Here is a 23,170-nt window from a genome sequence, read left to right on the forward strand (position 1 = left end):
CCCCCCCCTCCCAGTCTCGGGACAACTAAGGGACACTTCCATTCTCTCACTCTCCATCTTCCCGTTCCATCTTCACTTAGGCTTCAGCCAAGTAGTCAGAAGGGTCCTCTTCCTCCTCCTCCTTCTTCTCCTCCTCCTCTTCCTCCTCCTCCTGGACCTCCTCCTCCAGCTCCTCCTCCTCCTCCTCCTCCTCTTCTTCTTCCTTCTCCTCCTCTTCTTTCTCCGGCTCCTCTTCATCCTCCTCCTCCTGGACCTCCTCCTCCAGCTCCTCTTCCTCCTTCTCCGAACTTGACCCCAAATCCACAGACAAGGACTCAGCGGCCACAGTCCTCTCTGGCAGGTCAGTGCTGTGCAGTCATTTCCCTCGGAGCCCCGCCCTGCCTGGGCTGCCCTCCTCCCACTGCTCCCGCTGCCTCCTCCACTTGCTTCCTTCCAAACTGCTCAAGGCGGCCCCTTTCTCTCCTGGAATGTTCTCTTGACATCTCCCTCCTGTTTTGTCTTGCCCATTGCCAGCCAACTTTATTCTGTTCTCAATGTCGTTTCTGTGTCCATTTTCTTCTTTCACTCCGGCGCACTTGCCCTTCCAAATGGCCACAGTCCCTGCAGCTCTTTTCCTCTTTCCTGCGATGCCCTTTATCTTTCCAACACATTTGCTGGGGCGGTTTGACAGCCAAAGACTCACGTTCTCCCCTCTGCCGGCTCTGTCCTCTCTCCTGTCCTGAGCACCGCATGGCCACTTCTGTGGGGGGCTCCCTCCACTCCCCCATGTTAAGGCAACTGTGCCAGGAATCATGGTCATCAGAAAACCTTAGTGTCTTATCTTCACTTTCTCTTCCTGTTTCTTCCATCGTTCTTCTACTTAAAGAACCGCATCAGGGCGCCTGGGTGGCTGAGTCGGTTAAGCATCCAGCTTCGGCTCAGGTCATGGTCTCATGGTTCGTGGGTTCGAGCCCCGCGTCAAGCCCCACTGACAGCTAGCTCAGAGCCTGGAGCCTGCTTCAGATTCTGTGTCCCCCTCTCTCTCTGACCCTCCCCTGCTTGTGCTGTCTCTGTTTCTCAAAAACAAATAAAAGAACATTTAAAAAAAAAAAAAAAAGAAGAACCGCATCTAGTTTCTACTTTGCAAGAGTCTTCTGCAGTATCCATTTGAGTTAAAACACTGTGTGGCCACTGCTGGTCCCAAACCTGAGACCAGAACTTCCTGCATGGTACAGATCCATTTTTTTTCATCAATCTAAGCTATTACTGAAGCCATCATCTGCCATAAGCAAAGGGACAGAAGATCAGTTTTCTGGCAGAATGGAAAGAGACGGAGAGGAGATAGAAGACAAAAACATGGAAGAAGAGAAGGTGGAGGTGAAGAAATGGCAGTGAGGAGAGAGAGGAGGAAGGTAATCTAGAAGTAGAATCTTGGGGCGCCTGGGTGGCTCAGTCGGTTAAGCATCTGACTTCGGCTCAGGTCATGATCTCACAGTTTGTGGGTTTGAGCCGTGCATTGAGCTCTGTGCTGACAGCTAGCTCAGAGCCTGGAGCCTGTCTTCAGATTCTGTATCTTCCTCTCTCTCTGACCCTCCCCTGCTCACACTGTCTCTCTTTGTCTCTCAAAAATAAATTAAAAAACATTAAAAAAAAAAAACCCAGAAGTAGATTCTTGCCCCAATGGTGCTATTTGTGTCCAGAGGCAAGTCACTTTTCTCTGTGTCTACATCTCCATTTGCATGGCTCCCTGACCCAGTGCATACGGTTGGAGCAAGGCCAACCAGCACAACAGACTGGGCAGAATCCCAGAAGAGCTCAAAGTCACAAAAGCGCAAGGCAGGGCACGTTCTAACTTCCTTACGGAGACCTCCCGGCTGGGTCCTGCAGGCGCTGTGAACCCCTGTGCACATGCTGGTGTGTATCTCCTGCCTTCTCTCAACTCCCCACGTGGCCACACGGAGGCAGTCTCCGAGGAAGCGATGGGAATCCACCCATCACCAAGCAACGCATACGCTGTGGCTTCTCCGCAGTCGCTGCTGGGCTGCTAGACAGCCCTGGCCAGGCCAGAGGGATGTACGAGGCATTTGTCACGGAGGTCTACTGAATTTTATTAGCAATTTTCTCCTTTGTTGGCAATTTCACATGGTATATTAGCATTTGTTTTCATATCATATTAGTATTCATCACAAAAGGCTAATCCCATTAGCACTCTTCACATTGTATTAGAGAAAAGAAATAATCGCGAGGTGCCAGTGTGCCTCTGCAGCAAGACTGGGCTTTTCATCTGCTGCTTTTCTGCTCACTCCAGGCCCGGCCCTCCTCTCTCTGCAGGGCCTCCTACAAACAGGGGGAGACCCACAGATTCTGACTCAACGAACCCATCTGAGCTATTCCAGAGCTGGGGTGTGCCCTTCCAAACATTCCCATCCGTCCATCCATCCATCCATTCATTCACTTGTCCATTCATGCAACTAATATTTATTGAACATCTACCCATAGCAGGTGTCACGCTAAATGCTAGACTATAGTGGGGAATAAGATCCGACAAAAGAAAAAAAAAAAAGGCAAATAAATGTTTCCCTCCAGGTCATAGTATATGTCCACAAACTGCAAAGGGATGTTTAAGCCAAGTTTTTGAGAGTACTTGGTAATTGTTCAATTGTCAACAAAATGGATATACAAATTTCAATGCTTTCATCTCGATCTGTTCATTAAAGCAGGTGCTTTAAAGATCTCTAACAGGCAGAGTTCTGCTGTCTTTGGTAATGTACTGGGCTGAACCAAAAAAAAAAAAATCCTGCATTTTCAATAGATATCAAAATATCTATATCAAGATTTGCCTTATTTGGGATTGTTACTGAACACGTAAGGTATTTTTAGAATACGTTGTAGATAGTTATAGCATGCATACAAAATTTAAATAGTTTTTATTTCTTTAAAAAAATAAGAGTCTAATGGGGCACCTGAGCCTGATGTGGCTCAGCTCGTGGTCTCACGGTTCTGAGACCGAGCCTCGCATCGGGCTCCACACTGACAGCACAGAGCCTGCTGGGGGTTCTCGCTCCCCTTCTCCCAGCCCCTCCCCTGCTCACTCTCCCTCTCTCGAAATAAACAAACTTTAAGAGTCTACTTTCTTATATTTTCAGACTATTCTCAAGGTAAAATTGACTACTCCGCACTTATGAGGCTCAGATACTTAAGGTTATCACAATTTCTGATAAATGCCTCATTTACCAGAATGGCTTTTTAATACTGGGAGAGGTTTAGAAACCTGACCTTCCATGACATGTGCGGGTCCCCATGGCAATGCAGATGAAATGTAAAGATCTGGGTGGGTCGGGGGCGGGGGAGGGGCTTTGTAAATTGTAAAGCTTTCTATAAATGTGCATGGCCATGATCACAAATCATGCTGATGTCTCATGCCAGGGGAAACAGGATGAAGACCACGGGATCTTAAATGTTTAGTGCAAAGGAAATGTTCGACTGTCTGGTGAAGCCTATCTCAGACAGAAACCCAGGTTTTTAGATGCATAAAGTAAAACACATAGTAATTCTAAAGAAACTTAGTATATTGAACTGCAGTCACCACAATGCTTTTTAAAATTGTGATAAACCAATTTATAAGGTTCTTTAAAAAATGTTTATGGAAACCTTCATCCCCTTGAATGATGAGTGGCTCCAGTAATGACTAACATTCTTGAAGAGCTGGTAAAGAAATCACTTATTACTTAAACATAGATCAAGATAAAGAGAAGTCTGGCCCTCAGAGGTAATGAAGCTGAGGAGGAGGAGGAAGAGGGTGAGAGTAGAGAGACTGACTGTGTAGAATGGTCTCTTGGGCCCCAGTTCTTCACCCTTCCCTGTATCTACACCCTTGCTACAAACTTTGCAATTCCTCCCACAAAAGGGAGGGTGTATTTTGCTACTATATGGCTTTGGGCTCAACCATGTGACTTTCTTTGGCCAACGGGATTATCAGCAGCCAGAACACAGGAGGGATATGAAATGTGCATTTGTGGTTGGGCATACCCTGTACGATTCTGTCATAACCATGAGAAGAGCTGTCCCTGCACAGCACCTTCCCCTTTAGCCTGGGCCCCAGAAGAAACACAGGGGGATCAGAGTCACTCTATGCTGAAGTGAGATAGACACCTCTTACTGTGTGCCATCGAGACTCTGTAGGTGCTTGTTATGAAGCAACAGCAGACTAATACATGGTGGGTGAGGGCAATGGTGAGAATAACAAATTTCTTCACTTCTATTGATAGGCAGTTCATTTTAACAATGCTGATGAGACAGGGAGTACAAGAGCCCTGAATTGTGAGGTCTGACCTGGTTCAAATCTGGGCTCTGCAACTGACTGTGTGACTAGGGCATTTAACCCCTCTTCATCTCTATGCCCTCGTGTATAAAGGCATATTTAAGTCGCAGGGTAGTTGTGTATAGTAACTGAGAAGATGCTGATCAGGTGCCTGGAACCTGATTGAGCATTCCACAAAGCAAGGGAGGGAAGGAGGGAATGCAGGAGGGGAGAAGGAAGGAAGGAACAGAAAGGGAAGGAGAGGATAGAGGGAGGGAAGAAAGTTCATGAGAAGAGCAAGTTCACCTGGAATCAGGGGAGAAGGTCCACAGCTCACATTTGACCTGCCTGCCTTCTTCCCCGGGAGCCCACACTCTAAGAAGGATGCTGTGCCCAACCTCCCTGGGCCCCCGGGGGCCTCCTGGGGCATACGGCATCGCCAGAACCACACCAGGTGTTCGATGCTTTCGCAAGCCTTCTCTTCCTTTTAAACCTGTTGCCACAGGAATAGAGCTCCCGTGCTGGCAAAAGACTGGCAGAAAGAATGAGGAAGGGGGGGAAAATCCACCCTCATGTATTCTCACTGGGAAATTATCCCTAGCCTTTGATATATTAAAATTGAAGAGCTGTAAATGCCGGTTGTCATGGCGACGTTCTGCATGCCGCCCTGCGATTGGTGGCGTGAGTTCACTTTCCTTTGGGTGTTGCAGCCTAATTAACTGTTATTTTTGTCAGTGTGGAGGAAGAGCCCACACTTGAGAGTTTTGGCGGTGATCGCGGCGCCTGTGGACTGAGTTAATTTTCAAAGACTACAAAGAGAGAAATGGCTGGGCCCCAATGATATTTATAGTCTCAAGAAAGTTGCCAATGTTTAAGTAAGAGTCAGAGAAAATATTAAGAGCACTGCCCCCTTCCCCAACTTTTCTCTTTGGCAATTTCGATTTCTTGAGCAATCACACAACTTATTTGGGTCGAGAAGGGCTAAGAGGCAGGAGATACGCTGTCCGAGAACCGGTCCTTCGTTCCGGCGCCAGCTGGCTGTTGCCGCCCACCGGACAGCTCGCACTTGAGTGCCTGTGCTCACCGGACGGCCGGCTCTGCGCCGTCATCGCACACGGGCTGGGACACGTGGACAACGTTCATCTACTCCTCTCGTGCTAGGTGGTGTAATTACGCCGGCCAATCTGGTGGCTCCAGCCACTCCCCCGAGGCCCTCCGGGAGCCAAATTCCATGTTGCCGCCAGCCTGAAACCCAGGAAGCTGTCTTGCTGCAATTTAAACCAATTTGTTTTCAATTTTGATTTTTAGATGAGCCGAAGTTAACCTACGTTACGATATGAATCGCTCAACTCATATTCTCTCTTTCAATTTTTTTTTTTTTTTTTTTTTGCTTCCCGCCATGAGTCTTTAGAAACTGAAGACTCCCTTCTCCTCAGGAAATAGGAAGGCAGATTTTGTGCTACTAGTAATCTGAATTCTGTTTTTAGGAGAAACTAGGCTCCTGAGAAGCCAGCGGTAGGAGTGGCACTTGAGGACTAAGGAACGGAGAGAATGCGGGTGAGCACTTGAAATTGATCTGCACAGAGAGGAAAGGAGAAGGAAGGTGGACCGGGCCCTAGGTGCACAAAGAGCCGTCTTAGAACGTACGCTGGCGTGGGCACTAAATTCTCTTTGACCACTCTGTCCCCTGCATATTCTTCCCCTGTTGGAAGGTTTCTCTACTTTGGGACAGAACCCTCAGACATTTTCCCAGCAGCCCCTGCGACAAGGGCACAGGCACATGGTGCACCAAACAACTCAACCAATCAGCTGGGCCTGGGCAAGACTTGGAAATGAACCTGGCTGCCGAGGGAATCCTCACTGAAGAGAGGGGTAACAGGAATGCTCAGCTCCCAGATGCAAGAAAGGCAGGGATTCTTACCCAGCATCCCATGCCCAGTGCCCCACGGTCAGACCACCATGTCTGGCCCAGGGTGGCCAATGGAACAAGGCCTCCCACACACGGCTGCAGCGTAATCTCAGCGATGCTCCTGAATCCACGGGCTCCAAGCCAGGTTCTCTGGAGATTGCATGAGTGTGCCTGAGAAATATCCTTTCACAAAACCTCTGTGCACACATGTGTGGGCGTGCGCATGCATGTGTGTGTGTGTGTCTGGTAGAGGTTCTCAGGGGTTAGGAGCAGAAGGAGGCTGGCCCAAGGAATTCTATGGAGAGAGAATATGTATCAGTTCCCTCTTATCCAACAGACCACATTTTGGATTATTTTTGACACTCAGCTGCTGTTCTCTCAAACTAATAGTTAAAACAAATTTGGAAAAGCCTCTTTTCTTGGAGAGGTGCATTTTCTGGCATCTGGGCAACATGAGTTTGGCCCTGAGTGGGGCTGAATCATATGGTCCTTGTTCTAACGTGCTGGCTCGGCTGGCCAGGTCTGAACCTCTCCCTGGCACTCTGCACACTGTCTGGGTCCATCAACACTCTCAGGGCAGATATGCTGACGTGAGTGACACAGGAGGACGGTGCTCACTCAGATGTGAATGCCTGACTGGCATTCTGGGTCTCTTAGGAGTCCCACGTATGGGGACATCTTCCGGCTTCAGAGGAGGGCCGCTCACGTGCATCAGACACCCCACAGGCAAAGATGGAGCACATCCCTGTTTGTTTCCTTCCAGCTGAGATCAAGGATGCAGATCGGGCATCAGAGATGACTTTGCAGAAAGGAGACTTGGGCCGTTCTTAAAGCATCAGTAACACTGGACAAGGAAATGGCCTGTGGTCCTAACGGCTCAGTGGGAGCCTGCAAAGGGGAAGGTAATAAACTCCTTGCCTCATTAAACTAAACAGTGATTTCTGTTACTGTCAGCTCAGACACTTGCTAACTGATGCAGAAGAGCTTGGCTGCCTGTGTTTGTAAATAAAGTTTTATTGGAACACTTGCTCATTTATTTATATTCTGTCTATAATTGCTCTTGCACTGCAATGGCAGAGGTGGACAGCTGTGACACTGACTGGCCCACAAAGCCTAGAATATACACTCTCTGGCTGTTTACAGAGAAAGTTTCCTGACCTTTGGTCTAGGGTGTCAACCACTAGTCAACCTGTGGTCTGGGGAAGAGCAGCATCTGGGAGCTTCCTAGAAACGCAATGGTCAGGACTCACCCCAGACCTACTGAATCAGAATCTCTGGGTGTGCGGCCCGTGAATGTGTGTTCTACCAAGTTCTCAAAGGGATTCTTGTGCACATCAACATCTGAGGAGGGGCCTTCTAGAAAATTCGTCCTTCATACTGCACAGAAATCTGTCTACTTGAAGAAGACGGGGTACTTCTGTTTCTACCCCTCAAACTTCCACCAAAGATAATGCCTCTTCCCAGTGACCCTCAAGGGACCTGAAGGCTCATTCCCCAGAGTCTTTGTCCTAGATGAAGAGACGATTCCTACAAGGACTCTTCCATCACTTGTGTCCTGGCCAGCTGGGGTGACTCAGTTCATCAGGGCTCCTCTCACTAGTGCCTGACCTCTAAGCCACAGGTGCTTTTGCAAGACTAACGAAAACACACCTCCAGGTGGTAAGCAAATACCAGAGTGCTTGAGTACTATGACCCTGGAATCAGAGTGGTGGATTTGTATCCCAGCTTGCCCTATCAGAGGCATGACCTTGGCCACCTTACTTAATCTCTCCAGCCCGTGAAGGAAGCAAAATAATTAGAATATCCACCTCGCGGGGCCATTATGAGCATTAAATGAGATAATGCACAAGTACCTGACTCTTGATAAATGTTGGAAGAGCAATGCTATTATTAACCAGTGGCCCATCACCAATATCTTACCTCTTCAGTGAGAGCTGGGGCATTGCCAAAGAACGAGCAGGAAATGGGCATCTGTCTGTACACAAGCCTGTGTGGTCACACTACCGTGAAGGGCATTGGCAGCTCTCCGCGTGCCCCAAAGCCCTCGGCTTCCTTTCTGTGGCTTAAGGTTTTCCAGTCATAATTCTATTCTACTGCTTTCCCCTGGTTTCAGTGCCATTTGACAGCTGGACAGGTGGTGCACTGGGCAGTGGGTTAAACACCGAGAGACAGACGTAAGCAGAGAGACTTTCTTCTTGAGACTATCTCGGTGTAGACCTGTGTCTGGGAGAGGAATCCTTCCCGCACCTCGCACAAGGTCTTATCTGGAAATGCACTGAAAAGAGGACAGAACGGAGACCGAAGCTGGGTGGGGGTGCAGGGCATCTGAGCTCCACCCACTGAGCTTCCTCCAAATCCCACTCCGCAAGGCCCTCTACAAGCACCCGAGGAACGGACCCAGAGCTTTAGGCATCTGCAGAACAAAACCCAAAGATCACTGGCCCATGCAGTATGGGGAGCAGGAACCAGCCATGGCTGGGCTTTCCACGCATTTCTTCCTGTGTGTTCTGTCTTTCTCTTGAGGAGTCGAAGGGAAATCTTTCTGGTTCTTTTCAAATTCTGTGTCTCCATCCCTGAGCAAACCTCTCTGAAAGGATCCTTCTATCTTTCTCTCTATTTTCCATTCCCTCCAACGTCTCTCCTCAGATTGCTCTCTCTCTCCCAGAACCATTAGACCCCAGAGGATCTAGGAGGCAGAGAGAGACTTGACGAGAGCACTGGCTACCTGCTGGTTTTGTCTGGTTGACATCTCTTTTCCCTTCTTCCAGCCACAACACCCCCTGGTGCTGAGAGGGACCACCACCTTTCTCTTACTCTCAGACTACACCATTCAGGGGAGGACTTCCTCCACACCGCCAACACTAAGCACGTGACTCAGCCCGGCCAATGAGAACACCAGGTCCCCTGGCCTCAGTGATTGGTTGAATCTGGGCCAGGAGACCCAGTGGGATCTGAAATTACTGAGAGAAGAGCAAAAGCTGTTCTGCTGAGCTTGAGCTGGGAGGTTGTAAAGCCTGGTCCTCCCAGAGATGGTGGGGAGGGAATATGGGTCCCAGACGGGCACACGTCCTTGGTCCCCTCAGCACTCCATCTCACAGAGTGGGAAGCAGATGGAGGTGGCCAGGGGACCTGACTCACCAGCTCTATGGGAGGTCCTGCACCAGGCTTTCACAGGGTCAAGACTCACGCACTCTTTCCTAAAAAGAATCCGTTCTCTGACATTAGGTCTTAGAGCTTAGTAGTAAACAGGGTGAGGTCTATAGTCAAGCAGACCTGGTCGGTCTCTACTCTTGCCTCTGTCAGTCACAAGCTGTTCATGTGAACATGGGCATGTGATTCCACCTCTTACAACCTCAATTTCCTTGGGATACTAACATTTTTGTCAGTGATTGCTGTGACAGTTTATTGAGATCATAAAGGTCATGTGCTTTATCACACTGCTTCGTACCTGGTAAACATCCTAATGTGTCATTATTAGCCCAGAAAAGAAAACCCTAGAGCAGATATCCAGGTTCCAAGAAGAAGTTTTCCATGGGCTTCGCAGGAACGCTGCAGCAGGTGGAGGGATGGGAAGCCGATTCAGGAAAGAAAAGGGATGGGGAGCGGGCAGTGAAGACAGGGATACAGAACGTTAAGAAATGGCTTAAGACTTAGTCTTCAAAGAGCTGCCACTCCCTGACAGTAGCCATTTCATGCCCGACTGTCAGCTTTGACAAGCTGGAAGTGGCCAGTCTTTGCTGACGGGCAGATAGTGTAGCTATCACATTATCGTGCTATAAATTAACATTTCAACATGAAATTGGCATTGGAATGCAACTCAAATCAATTCCACCATCACCTCCTCCGTCTCGCCTTGAAGTTACTGCCCTCTGATTCTCACCAAGCAGCCAATGAACCCAAGTGGCCTCCACTGCATTTCTGCTGTGGGCAGGGGGGTGGGGGGGCATTCTGCTCATCCCCAAGTAATAACTGGAAACAATGATGGTGCTCCTGCCAGTGGTGGCTCTTTGTTGCTGTCACTGTTGTTCTGTTCTTGGCCATTGTTACTGGCTTCTATTGTAGACTCAAGCAGTGTTTGAAATCACACCCCCTTTCATTTCTCCTCTGCTTTGAAGAGAACAGCTTTGCACAGCCCACCAGTGGGGAGATGCTCTTCCTCTATCATTTTACGCTACATTACAACAGAAGTTGCATGACTCCAAAGGATGCTTTTGACTTTAAAGTTCTTGTGATCTATTTGTGCAATACACATGTTAAATTAGAAATTCATTTGTCACTCCCAGATAATAATGTTCAGAATGGCACTTCCTGCATGAATCATTATCTTCGGCCTGGAGTTGTTCTCCTGATGAATATGCATGAGCCCAGAGAGGGAGAAGGGAGAGCGGCACAACCTGTTTCCCAGAGGAGCCTCAGATGGTTCAGCCCCGTGTTCGGAGTCTGAGCTCCCAGAGCCAAGCCCAGCGTCTGCCCGGCCACCCACAGCTCACCCAGTCTCCTCGGGACACCTGCGCCCTCTGCCCACGGCGAGCGCCCGGGGCAGTGGGGCGCCCACACCACCAGGGAGACACCGCTGCTTGTTCATTCATGAGCTGTGAACGGAGCGGAGGGCTGGAAGGCAGCGGAAATGGAAGCGGCCTCCCAGTGGCCTCCAGAAATTCCAGCTGGAGAACTGAGAGGCCATGAGAGGGGCCTGCTGACTCTGCCTCAGGAAGCGAGAGTTAGAAGCAGGAGTCCACAGTGCCTCGTGGTGAAACGAGCTGCCCCAGGGTCCCCACCGCGGCCTGGTCACGCCTGCAGGAAGTCGCGGCCCTGGGCCTGCCTCTCAGGACCCAGGCTCCAGACTCTGAGACAGAACTCGCTTCTGGCCACTGAGGATGGTCCTTCAGAAGAGCTCACTCCGTTTGAATGGGTTTCGCATCTGATCAAAGTTTGTAGAGGCCGAGCCTCTCTTGCGTCCTCTGCAGTGATCAGAAGAGGTCATATCGATGGATGCGCTGCTCGGACCCCATCCCTGCACCAGATGTGACTACAACCAGTTCTGAAATACAAGAGGGCCCTCTCTCCTCAGCCAGGGCACCGTGTGCCTGGGGAAGGACTGGGACAGTGACGGCAGAAGCACAAAGAGAGGGGAGCCATGTCTAGCTTTTGACTCCCCCAACAAGAATAAGCTCTCAGTGCTCTTCATGAGACAACAGTCCCCTTCTCTTGATAGATTAGATAGATAGACAGACCGACAGACAGACAGATAGATAGATGATAGATAGATATTAGATAAAGACAAATACAGATACATTAGTGTCCTTCAAAGAAACAGAACCTATGCATACATCCTAAATAGGAAATGTATCTCTGTCTGTAGACACAGGTTTCGTTTCACCAGAGAAATCCAGTTTTCTACCTGTCTCGTCAGACCCTCTGCAGACTGGATTCTGTCCCACCGCACTGGTGAGGAGGATCCTCTCTACAGTGTGTACGGATTCAAACACTAATCTCTTCTAGAAACACCCTCACGGACACACCCAGACATGATGTCTCACCAGCTGTCTGGGCTTCCCTCGGCCCAGTCACGTCAGCACTAAAATTAACCAGCACAGTGGCCGCTCTGCCTGGACACCAGCACAGAATATGCAGGGTCTAGAAGAGACGCTGGCTCCCACAGTGAAGGCCAGAAAGGTCAGAGGACAGAACGGGGACCGAGACCACTCTCCTTGGCTTTGGAACATCCGAACTTCTTTATGAGCCCAGACAAGCACCTTCTGAAGGTAGAGGAGAGGGTCCCAGACAGAGGACAAAAACCACACCGAGAAGGCTCTGGAAGTTGGCTGATTCTTTGCCAAGACGGACTGAGCCTAAAAGAATGATGCAAAACCAGTATCTCTCACACTCCTGTCCCAGGTATCTGCCCACGCCTTCCTCGGGGTGGGGACTCTGAGCACAGCAAGATGCATTATAAAAAGTGGAGAAAGCAGAGGAAGTTACACAGATCGCTTGTGCATCTGAAGTCTGGTAAGGAAATCCCATGTCTCCTGCCAGTGGGGGGGCTGGCTCGGGGCCTCAAAAGATCCCAAAGCAGCACATTCCTACCAGGCAAGGCCAGGAGGATGGTCTGTTGATGCAACAGCCACTGCTTTTTATATGGAGGTGCAGCGCTAAACGGAGGAAGGCACCAGTTATTGTGGGTGGCATGCAACAGGCTCACTGTACTTAACTGGCCTGGAAGTTCTTTTTTGTTTTCATTTTCCGAAAATGGCGCCCAGTCTAACGGAAAAATGACGAGGCTCTACACTGAGTAGAAGCCCATGAGAAATATCACAGAAGACTGTGTGACTCTGTGGGAGCACAGAGGAGGAGCACATCCATCTGCCAAGTGGCAAGGAGAGACCTTGGTGGCAGGGGGATCCTACATGACCCAGGTGCTGCATCCTGGCTACCTGAAGTGTGGTCCCTGGACCCCCAGCACTGGCAGCACCTGGGAGCCGGTTAGAAATGCAGAATTTGGGTCCCACCACAGATCTACTGGACCAGATTCTGCATTTTAACGAGATTCCCCAAGTGAGTTCTATGAAGAAGGAAAAATAACAAGTGTGGCACTATACCATGACACAGAGAGCCTGGACACTGTTGGACCCTCCGTGATCCAACAGGAAAGAGCTGAAAGCCCACCAGCCCCCTCCCCTCAGGGCTCCCTGAGCCTGGGCTGTGTCATGCCCTTTCCAGGACATAATCAAAGTAAGAGTCCCCTGAGGCACCAATGCACAAACTGTGAAAATCAGATTTTCCTTTAAATCAAGCCTTACGAAGTGTTGAAAATAGACTTAGAAATGCCAGAGAATCCCACCTGCTAAGAGAGAGGAAACAACACAGAGCCAAAGAACTTGTCAAGGGGAGAAAGAGGTCCAAACCACACACATGCAAGACTAAGACACAGAGGGAGACAACAAGAGAGCCAGGCATTAAAGGTGGGAGGGAGAGGTGGTGACAAGGTAGGAGAAACAGAGATGGAAACAGACAGACAGACAGACAGAGGTCCCAGTCAGAACGGAAACAACAGAGATGAAGAGGAAGAGGAACCCTCTAAGAGACCTTGGTGGGCCAGCCCTGCTCACTTGTGCTGTCTGAAGCCAATCACTTAAGGACACAGGAAGAAGCCTCTCTGGTCCAGGACCCAAGGCCCTTTGCTAGGACTTTAGCTCAATTTCCAAGATGGCTTCACCTCATTTCTGGCCATAGCTACCATCCCAACCCAGCGGGTACCCTGCCCAAACACATCTTGCTCTCTTGCACCCCGTGCCCTCCATGCATGATGCCAAGCCCAGCCCGCCCTTCCTGCTTGTCCTGGGGCGGCTCCCCATTTCTGGTCCCAATCCCAGCACCTGTCCTGACTGGCTCCTCGCAGACTGAGCCAGCTAATGAGCCATTACAATTCCCCTGATCATTTCCCCTCTGGGTCTGCTGACCCTCCCTGCCTGTCTCCTCTATCAGACTGGAGGCTCCTGCAGGATGAAGGGTACTACCTTACTCAATTCTGCAACTCTGGAACCTACTATGTGCTTTGTCACAGAGCTGGCACTCAGTAAGTGTTGGAAGAATCGTTTTACTCTTTCTGAGAGATGATGAAAGTAAACAGTATCACAGCTTCAAAGTCAGTGCAATTTTCCTTAGTGCAAATGAATAGAAGGGCCATTGTCTCGGGCCCAAGAACCAAGATGGGATTAGACGCAACCCCATTCTCCACTTCCGTGCCACTGACAGACATCACTAATCAATTGGGGCATTTCTTTCCCACTGAGCCTAAGCATGACCTCAGAACCTCTCCCTTCACCACTGGAACTGACACACTGCCAATCGACTTGAGTTAGCTTATGGATTTCTACCATCCAGACATTAAGAAGCAGCAACAAAATTGATTCTTTTGGGTAAAACAACATCTTTACACGCCATAGCATTCATGAACACATGCACAGAGACGTGTCGAGACTACCAATAACATTCGTTGATGGGTGTGTGCAGTGACCTCCCAACATTACCTCTGTTAATCCTCACACAACCTCATGATTTTGGTACTACTACTACTACTACTCCCAATTTACAGATGAGAAAACTAAGTTGCAGAGAGACTAAATGGCTGCCCGAGGTCAGTACACAGAAAGAAAATTTAAAGCCTTGTCTGTCTGACCTCAAGATCGATGTTCTTCACAATTATGCTATGGCAGACAGGACTCTTCGGCAGGAAAAACAGCTTTTATAACAAAATCATCAACTTTCATATCATCATCTTTTTTTAATGTTTATTTATTCATTTTGAGAGAGAGAGAGAAGGGGAAGGCACAGAGAGAGAGCAAGAGAGAGAGAGCGAGTGCACATCCTGAGCAGGCCCCCTGCGGGCCCCGATCCCGTGAATCTGTGAGACCATGACCTAAGCTGACATCAAGAGTGGGACACTTAACCTACTGAGCCACCCAGGTGCTCCTCGTGGCATCAGTGTGTCTCTATCTTTGAAACGAGGCATACGATTTTGCTTTATTAATCTGTCTTCATCACAGTTGTCACTGGGTGCTTGCCGCATGCCTGGTGCTGTGCTAAGTACAGATGCAGCACCTCACCTAGTCCTCAGGGCCATCCTGTGGGAAAGGCTAATCATCAGACGCAGAAATTGAGAGGATTCAAGCCCTGCTCTAGGCTACACTGCGGGGAAGAGCCAGGATCAGAACTCAGGCCATTCGACGCCACATCCTGCATCCCTAATGCCCACGCGGTGCCTCCAGCGGGTCCCGGCACAGCCCTCGCCCTAACAGGGCCATAAACACTCAGGAAGAAAGACATAACATGTTCCGTAACGCCTACAAACTCGAGTTTATTTTTACTTCCTGGTAAAATTGTTCCCCAGCACTGACTTACTTAGCAAAATGTTGGGTTTTTCGAATGCCATCTTTTTGCTTTAGCTAAACTAATTGCCATTCTTTGCCTGTAATTTTCGAATTCCCATTTCCCACTTCCAATCCACCATGTACGTCTACGGTGACAAGGAGAAGGGGCGCAGCAGGTACCGTGAGCGGCCTCTGGCGTCTGGCGTGGTCTCCCCACCTGCCTGACGGCAGGAGCCGTCGCAGCCTCGCCATTCAAACTCTGTGGCTCCTCGCCGTTCAGCTTCGTCAAACCCCAGCCTTCTCCTCAGCAGCAAGGGTCTTCGGCTGGGGGGTGGGGGGTGGTCTCGAGTGGCCAACAGCAACCCAGGCTGTTAGAACTTGCAGAGAGAGGAGAAGACGGAAGCTTCTAGGGCGAGGCTGTCCCACAAATGTGTCATTTATTAGGTTACCAAACAAGGAACCGATGAGCCTCTTTCCCCGAGTCTGCTGGCACAGCGGCCGACCGCTCCGTAGGCTCTGCCAGTCCCGTGCAAAGAGGCAATCTAACTAACGGGCCCGGTCCAAATCCAGCTTCGTTCTTTCTCGGCTGTGCGACCTTGGAAAGGTCAGCCGACCTCTCTGGGCTTCACATTTCTTCCCTGTGAAACAGGGGGAAAGAACCTATAGCCACATAACGGACTCATGCCAGTTTCTGTCACGTTGAAAACTCCATGGGGGGGTTAGTTATAAATATGACACGTATCAACACCCCGGGTTGATGGAGCGTACCAGAAGTGCAGATACTCAAGGAGCCATGAAAATGCCGTCTCCAGGGCAAGAACCGGGACCCCCCTCTTCCACAGCTCAGGAGAGGAGGAGTCCAGGGGTCCCTGACCCGCCCCCCCCCAGGACATGCCTGCTTCCTGCCCTTGACCTTACATGCTTATCTTGCCCTGAATGAGAGAGATGGGTACTAAGAGTATGTTCGGTCACATCTTAATAGTAGCTTCCATTTTTTAACAGTCTGTGATGATCCCGGCACGAGGATGCCAACCGCACGCAGCCCTTCCTTCCCCGGCCTGACGGGCACAGCAGTGTCTCTACTACCCAGGGAGGCACCAGGGACTTAAGGGCCACGCCAGCGGCACAGGGCAAACAGCAGAAGCCGGCTGTCTGCTCTCACACCCTCTCCCTGCAGGCACTTGGAGTTTGGCTTTCCCTGAAAGCAGGGCCTGAGACGTGGGTGCGCACGCAGGTAACATGTCTGGGAAGTGACTTAGGAGCCAGGAGCAGGGGGGAGGGGGGGATGAACGGAGAAGGGAAGGTCAGCACGAGCGTGCCACGGAGCTGTCATCACGATGCACACGCAGCGTGCAGCCCTGCGGGGCCCCTCCATGGACCCCTGTAGCTGGTGCCTCAGATCCAACCTGGGAAGGATGGGGCCTGGGGACGATTCCCCCACCACCACCCGCGACGCCCACTAGTGGAGGGTGGGTGCCGGACAGCACCTCCCCACACAGCCAGGTCACCTCCATGCAGCGCAGAGCCGCCAGATCAGAGAAAACCCCGGGTCCAGAAGCACAGAGACACCTCGGTCCTGCACACCGCTGTCCACCTCCGACAGCAAGCAAGCCAGTACAGTGTGGCCCTGGACACAGAAGTGTCTGTGAGCGGCCCCTTCTCACTCAGCCTCAGACACCCGGTCTCTCCCGGGAGTCTGCACTCGGCTGAGGGGAAGGGGCCGCTCTGGCCTGACCATCTGCGTGCCCTCCAACCCCGTATGTTGAAACCTCACCCCCAGGTGACAGTGGCAGGTGAGGCTTTGTGAAGGAAATGAGGTCACAAGAGCGGAGTTCTCATGAATGGGACTTGTGTCCTGAGACAGGAACTCCACAGAGCCCCCTCAGCGCTCTGTCATGTGAGGACGACACAGAAAATGGCCCTGGTGGAACCAGCAAGGGGCTCTCACCAGACGCCCGCTCCGCCAGCAGCGTGACCTGGGTCCAGATTTTACTTCCAGCCTCCAGAACGGGGAGGAATAAGCGTCTGTAGTTTTTAAGCCTCCGGTGTCTGGAGTTCTGTGTGGACCAACAAGGGTACATATAGTCTCTCCTTCTCACAACCCCCTGGATGACATTATCACCTAAACTTTTCAGCTGAGAAAATAAAGGAGTCTGGATGACACAGTGTCTCCTTGTGTTAAACAGCCTGGCTTCTAATTCTGTTCTGCCACCAGCAGAACTGTAACTTGGGGCAAATTCTTGTAATACGCTGCATTTCCACGCCCTCATCTGCCCGTTCTTTCAACAACAGTGAGCTCCTACTGAGCCCCTACAGGTGCCCAGCCTGATTCTAGGAAAGAGGAATACAACAGTGAACAAAACAGACCCCTCCCCCCAAATATCTCCAATCTCACTCACCTTCCTTTCCACTGGAAGAAGACAATAATACACAAGAAAAAATAAGAAATATGTTTGATACAGGAGACTGTAAAGGAAAACATGGAAAGGAGATAAGGAACATGTAGGGAAGGGGGAATCCGTGTTCAGGTGATTCCGAAGGACCCCTTGAATAAAGGGATCTTTGACTAAAGATCCACCAGGCATGCGGGAGGAAACATGTGGCCGTCTGACAGAGGGCTTTCCAGAGAGTGAAAACAGCAAGTGCAAAGGGCCTGGGACAGGAATCTGCCTGGCGTGTTCCAGGAACATCAGGAAGGCTGGATGGCTGAAGTGGATTGAGCAGAGGATGTTAAATAGGAGATGAAATCAGATAGGAAAGACAGAAGGTGGCAGATTGGAGGCTCTGGGTTTCACCACCAGTGGGATGTGGAGCTGTAAGTGGGTCCAGAGCAGAGAAGTGATATGATGTGACATATTTTTACAACATCATTCTGGCTGTTAAGAATAGACTGAACAGGTGGGGCACCTGGGTGGCTCAGTTAGTTGAGTGTCTGTCTCCAGCTCAGATCATGATCTCACAGTTGTTGAGTCTGAGCCCCGCCATCAGGCTCGCTGCTGTCTGTACTGAACCTGCTTTGGATCCTCTGTACCCATCTCTCTCTGCCCCTACCCCACTTGTGCGTTCACGTTCTCTCTCTCTCTCTCTCTCAAAAATAAACATTTTGGGGGGCGCCTGGGTGGCTCAGTTGGTTAAGTATCCGACTTCGGCTCAGGTCATGATCTCGTGGTTCATGGATGTGAGCCCCGTGTCAGGCTCTGTGCTGACAGCTCAGAGCCTAGAGCCTGCTTTGGATTCTGTGTCTCCCTCTCTCTCTGAGTCTTACCCACTCATGCTGTCTCTCTCTGTCTCTCAAAAATGAATAAATGTTAAAAAAAAATTTAATGAAATAAAATAAAAACTGTTTAAATTATTTAAAAAAGAACAGACTGCAGGGGAACTATGACAGTAACATATGACGGGTCCGAGGCTAGCGTGGTGTTCATGGAGGCGGCAGGAAGTGATGGATTTTGTAACATGTGCATAACACTCTCCAGACCTGAGACACAGTATCTTGTCCAATTTACACGGACACTCACCCGAGGCACGGATTAGCCCCTCCCGTTTTCACAAACACAGTAACAGGAAGCTGCGTGCCTGCCCAAGGTCACACAGATAATCCACGGTCAGGCCACGCTGAGGACAAGGGCGTCCTGAATCAGTTCCTCGGGAGATCTTCCCTAATCCGATGACCCTTGTGCTGCATTTCAATTGACAGTTTCTAATGCCTGAGAAAACACTTCTGGAGAACAGAGCTTCCCAAATGTACTCTGTCACAAGACCCCCATTTCCAAAGCCAATCAGGACTTGAGAATGAAAACGTTCCTGGCACATCTTAGACCAAAAGAGAAAGAGAGAGAAGCAGAGTGAGGGCAGCCACTGAAAATTCCAGTGCTGTGCAGACAGGGACTAGTTCCTTAGGGCGTTTTTTCCCCTTCACTTGAGATTGTAAGTGGACACTTAATTAAAAGTGTGACTCGACTCAAAGAGGGGCACAGAGGATGGGACACTTTCAAAATACCACAGTGCCGGGCTTGGCCACGACTCTGAGAAAATGCCTCCATGACACGACGGACACCTGCCTGCAGGAGGAGACGCAGAGACCGGCAAGAAGGAGTCTCCCCTGCAAACAGCTTATAATGTATCCTGGTTGCAAGGCCTCCTTCTCCAGCCCCGACCAGCCCCTGGAGCTCCGGCTCAGCCACGGAACTCAGTACCAGCGGCTCCACTTGAACAGAGAATCGGCAATTACAAACCTCTGAGTCCAAAACCCCCACGTCCCACCACCCCAGCCTGCTCCTTCTGATGTCTTTCCAAGTCAGCGAACGCCACTGCCGGGCGCTCAGCGCCTCAAGCAAGAGACCCAGCAGTCACCCTTGACTTCTGCCCCTCCCTCACCCCAACCCCAGCCATCCGGGGTCTCTGAAGCGTGACCCGCTCTACTTCTGGAACATTTCGCACCCCTTTTGCCCCACCCCCACTGATAAAAGTCTAGGTGTCCCTTGGGGCGCCTGGGTGGCTCAGTCAGTTAAGCATCCGACGTCAACTTAGGTCATGATCTCACCGCTCGTGAGTTCGAACCCTACATCGGGCTCTGTGCTGATAGCTCAGAGCCTGGAACCTGGAGCCTGCTTCAGATTCTGCCTCTGTCTCTCTGCCCCTCCCCTGCTCATGATCTGTCTCGCTCTAATATAAAATAAAACATAAAAAAAAATGTTTTTAAGTCTAGGTGTCCCCACCTCTTGCAGGAGGCACTGCGTACAGCCGCCTCTCCTTGCCCCTCTTCCGTCCACCTGACAGCCAGCACGAGCTGTTTAAAACATGAAGTGTGAACCTGAACAGATGTTCCCCGTCTCTCGATGTGTTCAGTGGCTTCCGGGATCCTGAGAAGAAAAGGTAATTTAAAATCTGTGTGACGTGGCTGCTACCTTCTCTCTAATCTCTGCTTCTGCAGGGATTATCTCCCTTCCTCAAAGCCTTCCCGCCACCTGGTCTCTTTCCTGACGCTTGAATTCATGAAACCCTTTCCCTCCTCTGGGTTTTGCAGATGCTGTTCCCTCTTCCCACAATGCTTTGGGGTCAGGCAGGCTTGGGACTGGTTTCTTCTCATCCCTGAGCTTTTCGCTCAAATACACACTCTTATTTGAAAAGGTTTTCACTCATGATTGTAGCTCAGAGTTTCTCAACCTCAGGACTACTGACGTTTGAGGCCAGATCATTCTTTGTGATGGAGGCTGTTCTGTGAATGGGAGAATGCTTGGCAGAATCCCTGGCCTGCGCCCACCACAGGCCCTTAGCACACCCCGTGAAGCTGTGACCACCAATAGGGTCTCAAGACATCATAGGACGTCCCCTGGAAGAGGGATGGAGTGGGTGAGTCACCTACAGTTAAGAACTATTTCCCATTTCAAATTTCTCCCAACTGCTGTGCTTTCTCTCTTAGCCCTTCTGGCTCTTTTCACACTGAGCATCCTCTGCAGTCAATTCTCGTGTTACTGTGTGTTGTCACGTTGCCCTCCAGAATGTAATCTCTGTGAGTGCAGGAATTTTGACTGTCTTACTCCTCGATTTCATCCCCAGAACCTAGAAGAGGTTCAATACTCAGTAAATATTCACTGAATGCATAAGAGCTGATATTCATTAAATGCTAAACATGAGCCAAGCTCTGTGCCAAGCAATGTTCGTGCATCAGCTCATTTATGCAGCTAATGAGGTGGATAATACTATTATCCCCACCTTCCGGGATGGAAAAGTGAGATTCAGAGAGATGAAGTCAGGAAGCAAGTGAAGAACTGAGCCTTCAGTTTATTTAACTGCTGGGCTACATGGCCTCCAAATCTCCATAGATGAAAACACCAACCACACAATCGTCCAAACTATAAGCTCTTAATTGGTCTGGACTCTTCTTCCTTCCTTTCCGGGTCCTATCAGTTTCAAATCCCCTTAATTGAACCTCACAAAAGCTATCTAAATTCAGCCTCTCCTCCCCACCTTTTTTTTTTTTAATGTTTATTTATTTTTGAGACAGAGAGAGAGAGAGAGTGCAAACAAGGGAGGGGCAGAGAGAGAAGGAGACACAGAACCTGAAGCAGGCTCCAGGCTCCAGGCTCTGAGCTGTCAGCACAGAACCCGACACGGGGCTCAAACCCACGAACTATGACATCATGACGTGAGCCGAAGTCGGGCACTCAACCGACTGAGACACCCAGGCGCCCCTCTCCTCCCCACCTTGTTGCCAATGTATTCATCAAGGGCCTCCTCAATTCACACCTGGTTCTAGAAACAGCCTCCTAAACCTGGTCTCCCCACCACCAGCCTCTGCCCGGTCTCCTACTTCCACATGACCCTGCATTCACGTCCCTATCCGCTCAGGTCGTGCTTTGGTTTTGAAAAGGTCTATTGACTTCCTGGTACCTACAGGATAACCTTTGAACTATTTAACATGTGCATGGGCATGTGATTCAATCTCTCTGAGCTCCGGGTCCCTGTCTATAATAACGAGCATCTGAAAATAACCTTTTCAGAAAGGTTTTTAGGATTCTATGGGGAGAGGCATGTGGTAGCTTATAATGAATGCTCAACAGTGTGGATTTGCTTTCCTGCCCCTTCTTCACAATTGGAACCTAACCTGCCTCCTCAGCTTCATCTCCCATCAATCTCCCAAACAACCTCCCTCCACCTAGAGAATCCCCTGATTATTCTTCAAATCGTAGTTCAAATGCCTCGGACACTGTCAGTCTCCCCCTACTTTCTCTGGCAGAGTTCATGGCCCCTGGTCTAGGGTCTCAGACCTGTACTGTGGCATTTAACACGCCAGGCCTTCCAACACTGGGTTATTTGTTTACCTCCCCTCCTCCATTAGACTAAGGGCAGCGATATATGTATTTCTGGATCATTAGTACTAAGAACAGGTAAGCACATCACTTATGCTCAATAAGTGCCCATTTTTGGAAGTAGGGAGATTGCAACACAATCCTAGAATGACGAAAAAAACTGGAAGTCATGGTGACTCTGCCCCAAATTTGCTGCACAATTTGTATTTCCTTTTTGGACCTTGGATTTCTTTCTCTCTTAAGAAATAGAGACAGTCACAAAGCTATAAAACTAGAAGTCAACCACAAGAAAAGAATCTGGAAAGAGCACAAATACATGAATATTAAATAACATGCTACTGAGCAATGAATGAGTGAACCAAGAAATCAAAGAGGAAAGTCCAAAGTCCATGGAAACAAATGAAAATGAAAACATGATGGTCTAAAACCTCTGGGATGCAGCAACAGTGGTCTGAGAGGGAAGTTCACAGCACTCCAGGCCTTCCTCAAGAAGAAAAATCTCAAACAACCTGTCTTCCACCTAAAGAAGCTAGAAAAAGAACAAACAAAACCCCAAGCCAGTAGAAAGTAAGAAAGAGTAAAGATTAAAGCAGAAATAAATGATATAAACTTGAGAGAGAGAGAGAGAGAGAGCGAGCAGATCAATGAAACCAGGAGCTGGTTCTTTGAAAAAAAAAATCAACAAAATTGATAAACCTTTATTCAGATTTATCAAGAGAAAAAAGAGAAAGGACTCAAACAGACTCACAAATGAAAAAGGAGAAATCAGAATGGACACAACAGAAATACAAACTTGGGACGCCCAGGTGGCTCGGTCAGTTGAGCGTCCAACTTTGGCCCAGGTCCTGATCTCACGGTTTATGAGTTCGAGCCCTGAATCAGGCTCTGTGTTGACAGCTTGGAGCCTGGAGCCTCCTTTAGATTCTGTGTCTCCCTCTCTCTCTGCCTCTTCCCAGCTCACACTCACGCACGCTCTCTGTCAAAAATAAATTTAAAAAAATTTTAATTAAAAAAAATACAACATAAATACAAACAATCACAAGAGAATAGTGTGCAAAACACTATGCCAAATTAAACAACCCAGAAGAAATGCATATGTTCCTAGAAACATATAAGCTATCAAAACTGAAACAGGAAGTAGAAAATTTGAGTAGACTGAATACCAGCAGAGAAAACGAATCAGTAATAAAATACCTCCCAACAAACAAAAGTCCAAGGCCAGATGAATTCCCAGGCAAATGTTACCAAACATCTAAAGAAGAATTAATACCTATTCTTCTCAAACTACTCCAAAAAACAG

General features: G+C 49.5%; 2 long non-coding RNA genes across 2 annotated transcripts in view; both read right to left on the reverse strand.

Annotated features, from left to right (window-relative positions):
• LOC115298888 overlaps positions 1-23,170 on the reverse strand; it is a 380,495-nt gene that overhangs the window by 53,453 nt on the left and 303,872 nt on the right. The gene's annotated exons all lie outside the window — the stretch shown is intronic.
• On the reverse strand, positions 15,021-16,820 carry LOC115298889. The gene is made up of 2 exons (XR_003911885.1): positions 16,567-16,820; positions 15,021-15,696 (listed from the first exon to the last, which is right to left on the reverse strand). It is a non-coding gene; the product is annotated as an uncharacterized LOC115298889 (long non-coding RNA).

This window comes from Suricata suricatta, chromosome 8, assembly GCF_006229205.1.
Source record: "Suricata suricatta isolate VVHF042 chromosome 8, meerkat_22Aug2017_6uvM2_HiC, whole genome shotgun sequence".
In the NCBI taxonomy this organism is placed as follows: Eukaryota; Metazoa; Chordata; class Mammalia; order Carnivora; family Herpestidae; genus Suricata; species Suricata suricatta.